Source organism: Dermacentor variabilis, chromosome 7 (assembly GCF_050947875.1).
Source record: "Dermacentor variabilis isolate Ectoservices chromosome 7, ASM5094787v1, whole genome shotgun sequence".
NCBI classification, from domain to species: Eukaryota; Metazoa; Arthropoda; class Arachnida; order Ixodida; family Ixodidae; genus Dermacentor; species Dermacentor variabilis.
In genome coordinates this window covers 46407764-46421785 of record NC_134574.1, presented here as the reverse complement: position 1 = coordinate 46421785, position 14022 = coordinate 46407764, and the positions used below count along the sequence as shown (strand labels likewise).

Sequence of the window (14022 nt, the reverse complement as noted above, 5' to 3'; positions counted from 1 at the left end):
ACACAGCAGTTTTACTTTCTCAGGCAAACAAAAACTAGTGCGCGATAATATACCAACCAAGCGAGAAAGCTGGAACAAACAGAATGAGACTGCGAATGCCAGGACATGTTTTAATTGAAGAGTACGCCAAGATATTTCACAGCAGGAACCACCACAATTTTTGATGTACCAAGAGGAAGCGCTAAATCAAAGTTGACTTTCTTGTTTCTAGCTCTAAATAATATCGCTTTTGTTTTCGACCTATCTATAGTTAGCGATTTGTTAAAACTCCAGGTGCGCAGTTTCACGAGTACTTTATTTGCTCTGGATTGAATTTCCAATAAATCTGATTCTAAAAAATAAGCTAGTATCGTCAGCATAAACTATGTATTGGGCATTTTCATATATTCTTACTACGTCTCTAATATATACATTATAAAGTAGAGGCGCTAGGATGCTTGCCTGCGGTACTCCGCTGTTTAGAGATCAAAAGCTTGAATTATAGCTATTAAGTTGTACCGGCTGCCGGCGATCACTCAAGTAGCTTTGCATAAGTGTGTAAAATGCCCCACTGAATCCGTAATTCTCTGGCTTTTTTAAAAGTGTGGTATGATTAACCCGACGAAAGGCTTTCGAACTGTGGATTAATATTCCAAGTATGTAAAGTTGACGCTCAAAACCATTCAATATGATTTCTTTTTGAAGAAGTAACGCGGATTCCGTGGAACGCGTTTTTCTGAAACCAAACTGAAACGGCGTTATGATGGTATTGCGACTCAAAAAACTATTAATTCTTATGTGAATGAAGGTCCAAATAGCGTTCAAAAAATGGGTAGTATCGAAATAGGCCTGTAGTTTGATACATGATTTTTTACCGCCTTTGAAAATAACGGTTACTTTAGCAACTTGTAGCTGTCTCAGAAAATCGCCAGAAGAAAAGATTAGATTGATCACATGTGTTAAGGCTTGGGCAATGATGTCAAGCACGTACTTGACCAGTCGAATTTGTAGATCATCAGGTTCGGGGCAGTAGCTATTTCTGAGGAACGAGAACACTGCTACAACTTCTGGCTGGGTGACGGGAAACAAATACAGAGAGTCACGTGTTCTCGAAGGCATAGATCCTATGCAGGACGTATTAAGAGGAAGCTTTAGCTCGAGTGCTCCTATATAAATACATGTGAAAGGAGAATTCGTTTTTCTCGGCAACCACTGCACCAAATTTGACGAGGTTTGTTGCATTTAAAAGACAAAATTAAAATCTAGTGATTGCTGGTTTCAAAGTTTTGAGTTAGGTCGTCAATTTTTTATTAAAAATTGGCAAAAATCGTAAATTTTCAAAAAACGAAACTATCTAGTTTACAACTCTATATCTCAACCACTAAATATGATAATACAATTTTGTGAATTGAATCTAATAGTACATCTAAAGCGGACAAAATTGATATGTTACACATGAATATAAAAAATTTATTCGTAGGAAAATACAACTATTGCAAAACCGTTGTAACCAATGTAACAAATTCACGTAAGATGTAAAATGACATATTGAATTTGTCCGCTTTGAATGATCTAATGGATGCCGTTTACAGAACCGCGATATCAGTTCTTGATGCAGAGCTATGAATTTGTAAACTTCGTGCTTCTATATTTTTCAAACGGTCAAATATTTGAAAATAGTTTTAAGAAAATTTAGGTCCTAAATCGAAATTCCGCTTCCAACAGTCACTAGAATTTAACTTTCTCTTTCAAATGCAACAAATTTCATCAAAATCGGTCCAGGGGTTATCTCATAAAAACGTGTTTGCGTTTTAAATGTATTTGAATAGGCCGCGTCGGAGTTGGGCCCGAGCTAAAGCTTCCTCTTAAGGCTAAAGCGTTAAGGAGTTCGCGTCGCAGAAAAACTTGTGCTGGCGGCGTTGGCCGCGAGCAAAATATCCCGGAAAGCAATTCATAAATAAAAAATTTGCAAGATGGGCTGCGTGGGAATCAAACCAGGGTCTCCGGAACGTGAGACGGAGACGCTACCACTCAGCCATGAGTTCTTTTTTTTCTTCATGGTATTTATTATAGTAGCATTCAACCAGACGTTCACCAGTTCAGCATAGTCAGAGAATGGAGGCACAATGAAAGTCACATACAGAAAAGGCAGCGTTCATACTGTGAGTAGAAACGTTCGTTTCTCTTTAGAAGGGTGGCAAGGATAAGCACCTCACCAAAATAGGGTACCAGTCCTGTTGTACACCGAGTCCTTCATAAACATGTTTTAGGTGTAGGGTTATTTGGATAAAATGTACCTTTGTAGGTACCACCGTTTCGGCGTTGCGGTCCATCGTTCGCGTTTTCCACAAACTGTGCATTCCAATGACAAAAAACTTATCGAAAGGTGCACTATTGTCAGAGGTTGGCAGCAGGTATCGCACAGTATGAGCGTTACTCTCAAAGTCTTCCTTTAAGTCCGTTTGAGTACATCCCAATATAGGATGGCGTCGGTGCAGCTAATCAAACAATGTTCAATTGTCTCTTGTACATCACAAAGGCGACAGTTACAAGTATTCACACACACACACAGAATACAGGTATTCAGTGGAAAACCGAACTGTCAGGAAACGAACCACCAAGTAAACTTCTTGTATGAACCCCTACAAGCATAAGCGCGAAGAAAAATTTGAAGACACAACTAAATCAGGTAACCCGTTAACAAGTGTGACTTGCATGTATGACCGAATTATAGGATGCGAAGTATCGCGAAAAAAGACGAAACGAGACACTATTTGCCGCACATAAAGATGTACTAAGCCCAGCCCACCTTCACTAACAGGCCTAAAAATATTGTCTCGCCTCATGGGTTGAAAAGTTGAAGACCATACGAAGGTTGCAAAGATAGGGTGAACGCGTTGGATGTATGGCCTAGCACAATGAATAACTTGCAATACATAGAAAAATTTTGTTGCCAAGAACTTGTTGCAGGCTTCGGCTTTCCCAAAAATAGAAAGTCGTTCTGGAACGAATGTCTGGGCGTAACTTTGCAGGGCAAAACCTGTTCTTTCCAATAGTGTGCGCTTAATTTATATGCGTCTAACGGCACGCCAAGATACGTTGGCGGGACATCAGTCCACTTAACGCCTGCATACTGTTCTGGTGTATAGCACCATGAGCCAAACCATGAGCCTTAACTTTTTGTGGAGTTCATTCGTGCTCCTGATACGCTGCCAAATTCTTGTATTATCGATACTACCTTTTGTACACTGGGCTTATCCGTGCAGAAGAACGCTAGATCGTCTGCATAAGCTGACTTTTACTTCATTACCCAGTATATTGAAGCCATGGATGTGACTCGACTGAATTACGCTTACGCATAGTGGTTCCAGGTAAAGGGCGAAGAGTAGTGGGGACATCGGGCATCCTTGTTTTACTGATGGGCAAATGGAAATGGGTTCGGAGAGTTGGCCATTAATAACTAAACGAGTAGTACAACAGGTGCAGCAAAGCCTAACGCCTTTAAGCACAATGGAGCCAAAATTGACACGCTCCAGAAGAGAAAATAAATAGGAGTGACTGACACGATCAAAAGCTTTAGCAAGGTCTACCTGGAGCATTGCAAGCTGCTCAGTGGAACCATAACAGTATTGAAGAAGTGTACGGGCGATATGTATGTTGGTTTGAATTGATCGGCCCCTGATTCCACACGTCTGATGGGAACCAATTAGAATTGACATCGCAAATTGCAATCTATTAGGTAGAACTTTCGCAAAAATTTTGTAATCCACGTTTGACAATGTGATTGGTCGGTAGCCTTCAAGAGAACGCAGTTTCTCTTTATCTGAACTTTTGGGAATTAAAACTGTGGGCTTTGCAAAAAGGCTGCGGAAGGTTGTCAACCTCTAACCTTGTAATAAAAATATCCAATGATATGGGGCTGATAATTGATTTGAAAGCTTTGTAAAATTCACTTGAAAGTCCATCGGGGCGGGTGTTTTCGACAAAGGCAGCTGATCAATAGCTACCTCAATTTCTTGCATCGTAAGGCTACCACTCATGACTGCACAGTGATCATTGTGTAACGGTTTTACAACAGATACAAAACCCTCCAAAACAATTGCATCGTGATCGTTCGGAGGGGCACTAAACAACATAGTGTAGAAAGTTTAGAACTGAGAAATTATGTCATTAGTATTTTTTAGAAGACTACCTTCGGAGTATATTTCCGGAATTACTTTGGAAATACCCTGACGTCACTCACCAAGTAAAGCTTGACGTGTTGATTGCTCAGACTGCAGAGCACGCCTGTTTCGAGATCGAATTCGCGCACCTCTGTTACGTAGTGCGTCATACTTTTGTAACTCACATTTAATGTTTTCTATGTCAACAATGTAAGCGCCTGGCATTGCGCATTGAATCTCATAAAGGCTACACAGGCTCTTAAGAAGCATTTTTTCTTCATTCTTTCTATAGAATGATTTCACCTAGCCAATTTTTATAGCCACTGTACGAACCTCTTGTTTAAAGAGTTCCCAAGGAGCAAATAATGGCACGTCAGTGGAAGGAGAATTGGTTAGGGCCATGCGCACGCGATTAATAAATTGCTGATCATTTAGAAGCTCAGCGTTAAGCATCCAGAGTGCCCTCTGTGGTCGGAAATAAGTTGCAGATTTTTCACCATTCTTTGCGATAACCGTACAATCATCAGAGAATGAAACTGGGATAGTAATACAGGATAGTCTTCGACAGAGGAGTATGAAGAAACATAAATCCGATCAAGGCGGGCGTAAGAATGACCTTGAATTCTTGTACAAGAGCGAGCTCCCTGTCCCGGCACTCCTATATCAACGAGCCCTGCATTTTCTATTATGTTAGACAAAACTTCACCTCTCCTGTCCCGCTGAGTGTTAATGCCGCTTCGATCGTGCGGATCACATACACAATTGAAATCTTCCATTAAAACAATGCAGCGATCACAGTCCATTAGACTAGACACAGTATCAAATAAAAGAGTTCGTTTTGCAGCGTCATTAAATGCATAGACGTTGACTCTTCGCCATGGCACACCCTGCAACACAAAATCACAACATATATATCGATCTTGAGTGTCGACATGGTAACTAAATGCTGAACAAAGTAGGCTCTTTTTAAGAAACAGGAAACAACCCGTGGATAAACCAAGAGCGTGTGAAACGCAAATATTATACTCAGACAGAAAAGGTCGCAAAGCCCTTTCTGTCTCGTCATTACTCTCTATATTCGTCTCCTGCACGGCGACGAAATCGAGGCGCTTCCTAGACAAAAGCCGGTGAAGCTCTGCCTGTTTCTCCAAAGACCCAAGGCCTCGTACGTTTAAGGTTACGAAAAGAAGTTGCTGGGACAGGGCCATGGTGACTACCAACTATTTGGACCTAATGATCCATGTGATCGGTCCTAGAAGGCAACGGTGAGCCTCCCTCCGAACCCCACCAGGCCTTCTGGACCGTGGTCGTCGGCACTTTCCCGAGTGTTTCGATGTTGTGGTACTGGTCGTCTCGCGGTCCATGCTTGATTCCGATCTGTCAGTCGCACGTCGCTTCGGAACTGAAGTATTCGCGTTACTTCGTCTGTCCTCTGCCGGCTCAGCGCTCGTGTCGAGATGCTTAGGTGCATCTGATGAGTCATCTCGGGCCCCCTCATTCGCTTCCAGGGCAGCAACTGGCTTCGTGGTAGCGGGTGCTCCTTTGGGTTGTTGCTGAGGTTTGTCATCTTTCTCTTTGCTACTTGCTTTATTCACGGGCAGTTCTGCGATGCCATTGTCTTTAACAGCGGGCCTCCGCGGAAGAGGGAACGTCTACAGTCGCGTCGAGAACCTCCGTAATATCCATTGTGCGTTCTTGCAAGCTTTCATCCGGAGGCTTTTTTCTGTGTCGTAACTTATCGGCGTATGTTACGAGACATTCTTCAGCTTTGTGGCCAAAGCGTCGGCATGTTTCACAACGTGGGGTTCTGCAGTCTCGACGAATGTTCCCCACTTTGTTACAGCGCAGGCAAAGTGGGGCCTGCCAGGAATTAATACGAGGCTCTGCGCTCCACAAACAAGTAGTAGATGTGGAATGTCTCCCACGCCGACTCCATCGGCAAAAGTAAACACCACGTCATGATTTAGCGTACGCATTTGTTCCATCTCCGATACTCTCCAGCTTTCTGCTGATGTAGACTTGACTTTCCCGTAAGCCTGGAGCACATCTCGAATGTAGTCATCTTCCAAACGCTCAAGAAGCCACAAAAGCTTCATTTTAACTTCCGTGGGGTCAGGATCAATAACGACGCAGAATCTGCCTTTTACGCATAATTCCCCGCATGCGACTAGCTTTGATTTTGTCATCCCTGATTTGGACGTCATCATCCACACGTGCGACATCTGAAATTGACCGATGGAACTCATTTTCTTCAGGTCCATAACGTTCCGAAGGGCGTCTCTGAAGTCTTGGGCTCTGTACGGTCGACGACTTAAGTCAGCATGCAGGAAAACGCAGTCCACAACCAGCTTACCGGTAGGAAGACGGGGTAACACAACACGGTAGTCACTGCTGCTGGCTGAAGCCTGAGCAGCACCTCGGCCAGGGGCCGCGAAATCCTTTGAAGCGGAGAACATGAAAAAGGCGACTGTTCGGAACGCCGTCTTCTTCTTTCTCCCTCAGCCATCTCTCAGCCATGAGTTCCATATTTCAAAGTGGGACAAAAGCGTCTCTAGTGAATGTGGTGTTGTCTTAGAAACGTGCCGTACAATGTTATACTGCGGTGTATATCGGTAATTGTGAGCATGTAAATTACAGAAGTCGCAGTTAAACGAGTAGCGAATTACGTTTCCGCTACATTTCTTCTGCGCTTGGCGCACACGCAGCGTCATCTTGCGGCAAACACAGAAGACCCCCTCCTCGCAATGTGCGGCGCTGCCCCGACAGGTAGCGCGCCGCTCGCCCGCTCCTCCCCTTCGTCTCGTCAAGAGCATGCCGAGCGAATGAGTGGGCGGTGCGAACGGGGTGCGATAACGCTATCGCGTTCCACTCTTGAGGGCGAAGCTTAAGCGTCTTCCAATTTTTTATTAACTCTGCTTGCGACAGAGGCAAAGTAAATGTTAGAAAGGTCAGCTAGCTTAGAGCCAGTGAAAGTATTCTTATTTAATTTCATTTCAGTGGGACCAGTGTTTTCTTTAGAATAACCTTCCAAGAAAGAACTTAGCATTTTACTGACAGGTTTCGGTTTTCTAGATACTTCACGATTAAACAAGTTCTAAAAGTATCGTTCTTTTTGTCTGCGCAAAAGGCTATTTGTTTATTCCGATGTTTTTTAAATGCCTGTAAATTGGAGGCGTTTGTTTCCTAAGGAAGCTTTGAAACAGTGCATTTTTATCTATGATAGCTTTCAAGCATTCCGAAGTAAGCCACGGCTTACTTGCCTTACAGGGACTGTTCTTTTTGATGTAGGGAAAACTTACGGTGAATGCTTTTTGACGATATTTCGCTCCTGACCCACGTTGGCACAGAGTGTCGATAATTCAGGTTCCTGCATAGCTCATCGGCTGATCTGTAGTACTTACATAACAACATTAGCATGTTCGCAAGATCTCGTATTTACTAACAATCCATTCCTCAGGACGAGTTCGAAGCAGACATAGTTTACTTTTATCTCGTAAATACAGTAAGACGTAATTGCGGGCGTATCAACATTCAGACAGAGTAAACGGATACAATAGTGCCCTTTACCATCCATAAAGAAGCATGTGCCATTTTTTAAGGAAAAGGAGTTAAAATATGCGGTAAGGATTTACTTGTGGACAGCATGTGTTTTGCAGGGAAGACACCGTTCGGTAGTAAACACCCGTGCCCTAGGTTGTCAAATTCAAATGCTTTTCTCAACCTAAACCAAATCCACTCAGATAAACTTTTCCATGCGACAAGCTGTATTGTTCGTACAATCAGTGACCTATCTAACATACTTTTATCCAAAGGGTCTTGTGTAATTGAGGTGTGAACATCGTCAAAAAGTGATTAGAGGCCAAATGGTAAGTAATTTCTTGAAGAATGTATTTCAGTAGATTGCCTAACATTGCTTGAGCATAAGAAAGAGCTACAAAAGCTGTGCATACAGATTTCAGCTAAAACACGATTATACCCACGTAGTAGTAACGGCGAAGAAGCAGTAAAACTGCGAATGACGAAACTAGCGCTTCATTGAACGAACCTGTGCCCTTAAAAAGAGGCTAGGCTCAAAGAACTACGATAGCGGCGAACACAGTCGCCATCATCGAAAATTTATCCGGGGCTCTAGCACATCGGCTTTTTTACATGAGTTATCGAAGGTTCCAGAGCAATCGTTGGTGCCTGTGTGCCTTCCAGAAAGAACTACGTAATTCGCATCGGCACATTTGAAATGAGATTACGCAAGGTTAAGGACAAACCAGAGCGGATATAACCATCGATAACATTCGAGAAACTTCCGAGACATGCAGGCGCGCCCTGCGCGGTACGATAATATTTGTTATACGGTTAAACGCGGACATTCGATAAAGATAAACAAGTATACAAGTCGATTACCTACCTCTTAATGAATCGCCGTCCTGATGCTACAAGCACGAAAGCGACAATGCCACCACACAGAATAACAAAGAAACGACAACAAGATAACAAAGAAACTAAACCCCGTGTTCACAAGCCCACCTCGACTCGCCTCTCAACTCAAAATGCTCCGTCAGGGCGGTTTTTCCTTTCATAAATCGCCCTCCCCTTGAAACGCGCCTTCAATGAAGAAAAGCTCGAGCGCTTCAATCTAGAGTCTCAAAGTAGCCCCGCCGCTACTTTGAATCGCTCCTCAATTGAAGTTAGTGCTTAAACATGGGTGCCTTGTGATGTGTCGGTTGTCTCATCGGCTTTTTTTGACGGACGTTGGATGCCTCCGTAGTTTCTTTTTTTGGGGGGGTTAACGGTGCTACGCATTTTGAAGGGCTTCGTTTCTGGGATGGGTACAATCCTCTGGAGCGCTTCGGCAACGGAAATATTTCACAGTGGCGCCGAGGCAGATTGGTTGTCCTGTGAAGAAGACTGAGAGCTAGTGCAGAGAATGTCGTATTAGTCTTGGCGTGAGCCAGTTGTTGACCTGCATACGGCTATTCTTCGGGCGAGTGCTCCTAAACTACTCTCGGCGCCAGTGAATTCACGTGTTTCTCGCAATTCATCGTAGAAAGACGCATCAGTTCAAGCAAGGCGTGATACATAACCTCTGCTGGCTTCGAACACATGAAAAGAAAAGAACTGCGAAGCTCCACTAATTAGTGCGTGTATTGCCTATGTGTTCGATTTCTGGATGAGGCTCTGGCAGCGCGACTGCCGACAGGCCTCCGTCTGCGCGGTTTGTACTCGGATAGATTGTCACTGACAACGCCAGTCCAATAACGGCGAAGCACACTGCTGCAATGCGAGCTTTTCAATGAACGAACAGTTGCACTAACTTTAATTTTTGCAATTTTCTTTATTTTCACCCAGCTAGTTGCGCTAGGAAAAGCAAAAATGTACTGTAGTTTTGCACGGAACATGTGCAGTTGGTGGAATTTGAAGTCATAAGTAGTATTTAGGTGAACGATTCTTCAAAGTAATAATTTTAAATAATTATTCGGCCTATGAACATCCGAGCTTCACGAGGAAGCAATCAACCATGAAATGGCAGTCGGATTATACCTGCAAATACACACAGGCGAATGGAATTTTTATTTGAATACAAGACACAGAATAACAATGAACACAGCATCGTTTTAGCAGAGCATAGTTTTAACAGAGCAACAGAGCACAGTTGATTGGACGCCTTTTCGCCATTAACTCTCTACTATTGGTCCAAAGGTATTACGCTGCACCCACTTCACCTGTCTGTCACTCGATGTCACAAAACCGCGAGAACTAATTGCCTCAACGTGACTTGTACGCGTTAAAGATGCATTATTATTCCGAACAAAGCTGGACTTTTTTTTCACTTCGCGCTAGAAGCCAAAATCATGGTAGCTGGAGACTGCCCCGTTCCGAAACGGATAGAAGACGTGTCCCGCCGATCAATCGGGCACTGGGTACTCGCACCTGCCGGAGAGCATGAGTTTATTTGCGTATATAAAAGCTTTTTGCATGGCCGCATAACGTTATCGAACCCTTTCGGCACGTATACAACGTCGCTCTGCCAACCCTTCACGGCTGAGGATCCGTTTTGGCGGCATTCTTAACTGTCCGTTGCACGCCGCTGCGATTTTAGACAAGCCATCGCAAGCTAAGTAAGCGAAAGCGTACCAAATGCAGACGCCGGTACCTCCCTCTTCATGTAGTTATCTATTTTGATTCCGCTAACTCAATCCGATCGAAACGCTCCCCACTTGAGCATGAACTCGCCTCTTGTCAGCTAATCGAATAAGAAAAACCGCTCAATGCAGGCACTAATATTCGTTTCTAAAGCACACGAAAGTGACCCCTTATAAACGAGGAGAGCGTTTGACTGGGCTGTTCAGGCAACGCTGTGGGTCACCGCCCGATACTTGCGTCGGCGGTTACATAATTTTAACGTCGGAAGATTAAATAAAAACAGATTAGAATAGATTCACGTTATTGGGCCCATGATTACGTTGAGACTCACAACCACAGGGGTACAGACAGTGATTGTGTGTCGTACACTGCACGCCAAGGAGATGACAGTCTCTCACTAGCGACATGCGTTGCGCACTGAAAAGGGGACATTCAAATACCAGGTGTTGAAGTGTCTCGCAGCAGCCGCACGCCGTACACGATGGACTGGCGACACGTCCTTGTTTAGATAAACGTTCGCCCTCGTCCGCGCAGCCAACCGTCAGCATCAGTAGTTGCGCTCTAGCGTGACGAGGGAAGCCTCGACAGCGAATGCGGTGAGGGAAAGTTCCGTTTGCGACGCGCTGTTCTCGATGCTGCTAAAGTAGGTGGCGAAGTTCAGCAGACGAGCTTCATCAAGCTCGCACAAAATTTCAGGGCGCACACAGCTGTCATGAGCGCAAGCTGAAGCCAGTCGAACAGCCACTTCATTTCCGGAGATTCCTACGTGTGAATTAAGGTCTCCATTCAGCAACGAGAGATACCAAACGTCGACAAAAAAGTGATGAATAACGAGCGGTGGCGTTGAGCGAGGCTGTAGAGTGATGTTGTCACAAAAGACAGGACCACACTCCTTTCTCGGTGACCAGCGGAAATGTATATCGAGAGCATGTCAACTGGCGTGTCACAGATGCTTCATTAAGGTTGTTGCGCGTTTGTGTTGTGTCGAGCACGAGTGAGTATTGCAGAAACTGTAGCGCTTACCCTTACCCTAAATACAATTCCTGAATAAAGGTACATACAATGGTAGAGAGGGGGCAGGGAGGAGAGGCGGAGTATGGGTAGAATAGCGGTATTCGCGAAACGAGTGAATAACACGCTTGCCAGTCTTCGCTGGGAGTTCTGATACAGGGGAGCAGGACGGGACGCGGAAAAGACAAAAGGAGAATATAACGAAAGTCTACTACTTTAGAAACAACAGCGGCTGCGGGCAAACTGAAAGCACGGTACTATACGTTTCCGTTATTTCTAAAGAATAAACGTCAGGCAAAACTTGGCAAGTAGACAACTGAGGCAGGGCGGGCAAACACACAGCCGCAATTAATTACCCTAGGGTATATATAGGTGCCACTGCTGAAGGTGGTCGCACGTCAAATCAACACTTCGGTGCCCACCGCGGTAGCTTAATGGCTACAGTATTGCTCGAGGTCGCGGGTTCGATCCCTGCCGCGGGAGCTGGGTTTTGACAGGAGCGAAATGCAAAAACGGTCCTGCAATATTATTTCGGAGCACGTTAACGAGCACAAGGGTATCAAAGTTAATCCGATGTGCGCCACTGTGGCGTGCCTCATAATGCGATAGTGTTTGACATGTAGAGCAGTATAATTCTGCCAGTACGTCTTCCACGACGCGATGTGCCATGTGAAGCAATGGCAATGCTCAACCCTCTCATCGGTTGCAAACAGTGGCGCAGAACAACGCGTTATGCCAACACGGCTCGCTGTATGTTGTGTACTACGCAGACAAAGAGCAGTGGTGTACGCAAAGTAACATTTGCCCTCAACTCACTACTCTGGTATTGCACTATACGCTGAAGAAATAATACATTTGCAGTCAGTATTAGCACTAATTGACGTCAATAAAAACACATAACGTAGAAAGCTTCGCTTACATCTATTCGCATCGTGCGTGGGATCCGCACAATTTTTGTGAATATGAATTGATATGGTTGAGAATGGCGCTCATTAATGCAATATTTTCATTCATTGTGAGCAAAAGCGGCGGCCGCGTCCCCAGTAGAATTGATTTACACGGCTTCAATCCCATGGTCTTACACCATTGTCAAATTCCGTGAGATCGCAGCCGTCAAAATGGGATACAGGTGACAGGGAAATCAGGAGGTTGATGAACGGCGAGAAGGCAGGAGCTTGGAGAATACCTCAGGATAATAAAATGACTTTTTGAGCACCGTGGGCAGGGGCCGTGCTATGGTTTCAACGTCTATTAAAATTTCCCCAAAATATGAACAGAGGCCGACAAAATGCGGGAATTTCGGGAAAGGTGAAACGGCTGAAAATCTCAGGATAGCATTAGCTTAAAATTAAATGATGACCTCAAAAATACAAAAAACATAAAGTTGACAGGGTGGCGAAATTTTGGTGCAAATAAATTGGCTGTTGAAGCACTTCAGTTGAAACACTATGGTACGAAATAAGGCGAGGATGTCGGCAAGTGTTGAAGAAATGTCTAGTACGTAGGTGCTATGGCCGACGCCAGCGCCAGGCAGATGTCAGGTGATTGCACGTATAAGCGAGGTGCCTGGCCATCGGTCGTTACAGGGTGAATCGGGTCTGAAATATTAGATGCTGACTGCATCAGATTAAGTACAGTGCACTCTGCGGTGTCATTCTTCTACGGCTGGTACCGATTCTCGGGAAATGATGATGGGAACAAATCGTCTGACGTGCCGTCTATCACCTTCCTCGAACTTCTAGCATTCTTTACCCTCAGTAGTTGCTTAGTTTCTATTGGGTTCTGCTGCTGATGACGAGGTCGCGGGATCGAATCCCAGCCACGGCTGCCGTATTTCAATGGGTGTGAAATGCGAAAACACCAGTGTACTTAGGGTTAGGCGCATGTTAAAGAACCCCAAGTGGTCCAAATTATTGCAGAATATCCCACTACATCGTGCTTCATAACGAAATCGTGGTTTTTAGTACGTAAAGCCCCATAATTTATTATGCAACATTCTTTATCGATGTCGTTGGCAGTCGCGCAACTCAAGTAAGTAAGTGTCAGGAGCTGTAGGCGAGGTCTTTGAGTATGGTGGGTAGCCTTCATGGCGTTGGGTACCTGCTAGTCTACATCACGGCTACACTATAAAGGTGGAATGGCTACACGGTAGACAATGTGTAGAACAGACAACTCCCGCATATATTACTGCACAATAATTTTAAATAGCGGTCTTCCTTTGCACACCTCGATAACCGTGGCAGAAGACTACCTTGGAAACCAACTGCAAGTACTATATATGCCTTACTCAAAGGTGTACCTGGCCCGATGGCCAGTAAATGTGACGTAATATTGCGAGCAGCTTCGAACAGAGCACAGTAACGGACGACGGCACAGAGACAGATTGCACAATGCTTGTGTCGTGCCTTTTGCCTAAAGGTGCCAAACTGACATATACATGTATTTATCCTATTACTTAAGCGCACCTAGATTTTCAGCTGCTGTGGTAGTCCATGAGCGCGGATAGCAAAGTAGCTAAGGAAATAATTGGGGGCGCCTTAACGAAATTGATAGGTCAACAGGAAAAGCCATCCACGACGGAGTCTCTCGTAAGCGCTGGGCGAAGTTGGGACATAAAGAATGTGTGCTGACTGCAGAAAGGCTGCCACGGAGTGCTTCTGACGGTTACCCTAGCCTGTTTACTCCGTAGCATGAAAAAGAAACAAAGAAGGAACAGAGAAAAGAAAGCGCA

The 14022-nt window shown here is 44.6% G+C and overlaps 1 protein-coding gene across 1 annotated transcript in view; it reads right to left on the bottom strand.

The window, feature by feature from the left end:
* The window catches only part of LOC142587419 (cytochrome P450 2C20-like), a 75213-nt gene that overhangs the window by 23493 nt on the left and 37698 nt on the right, over positions 1-14022 (bottom strand). The window lies entirely within an intron of this gene.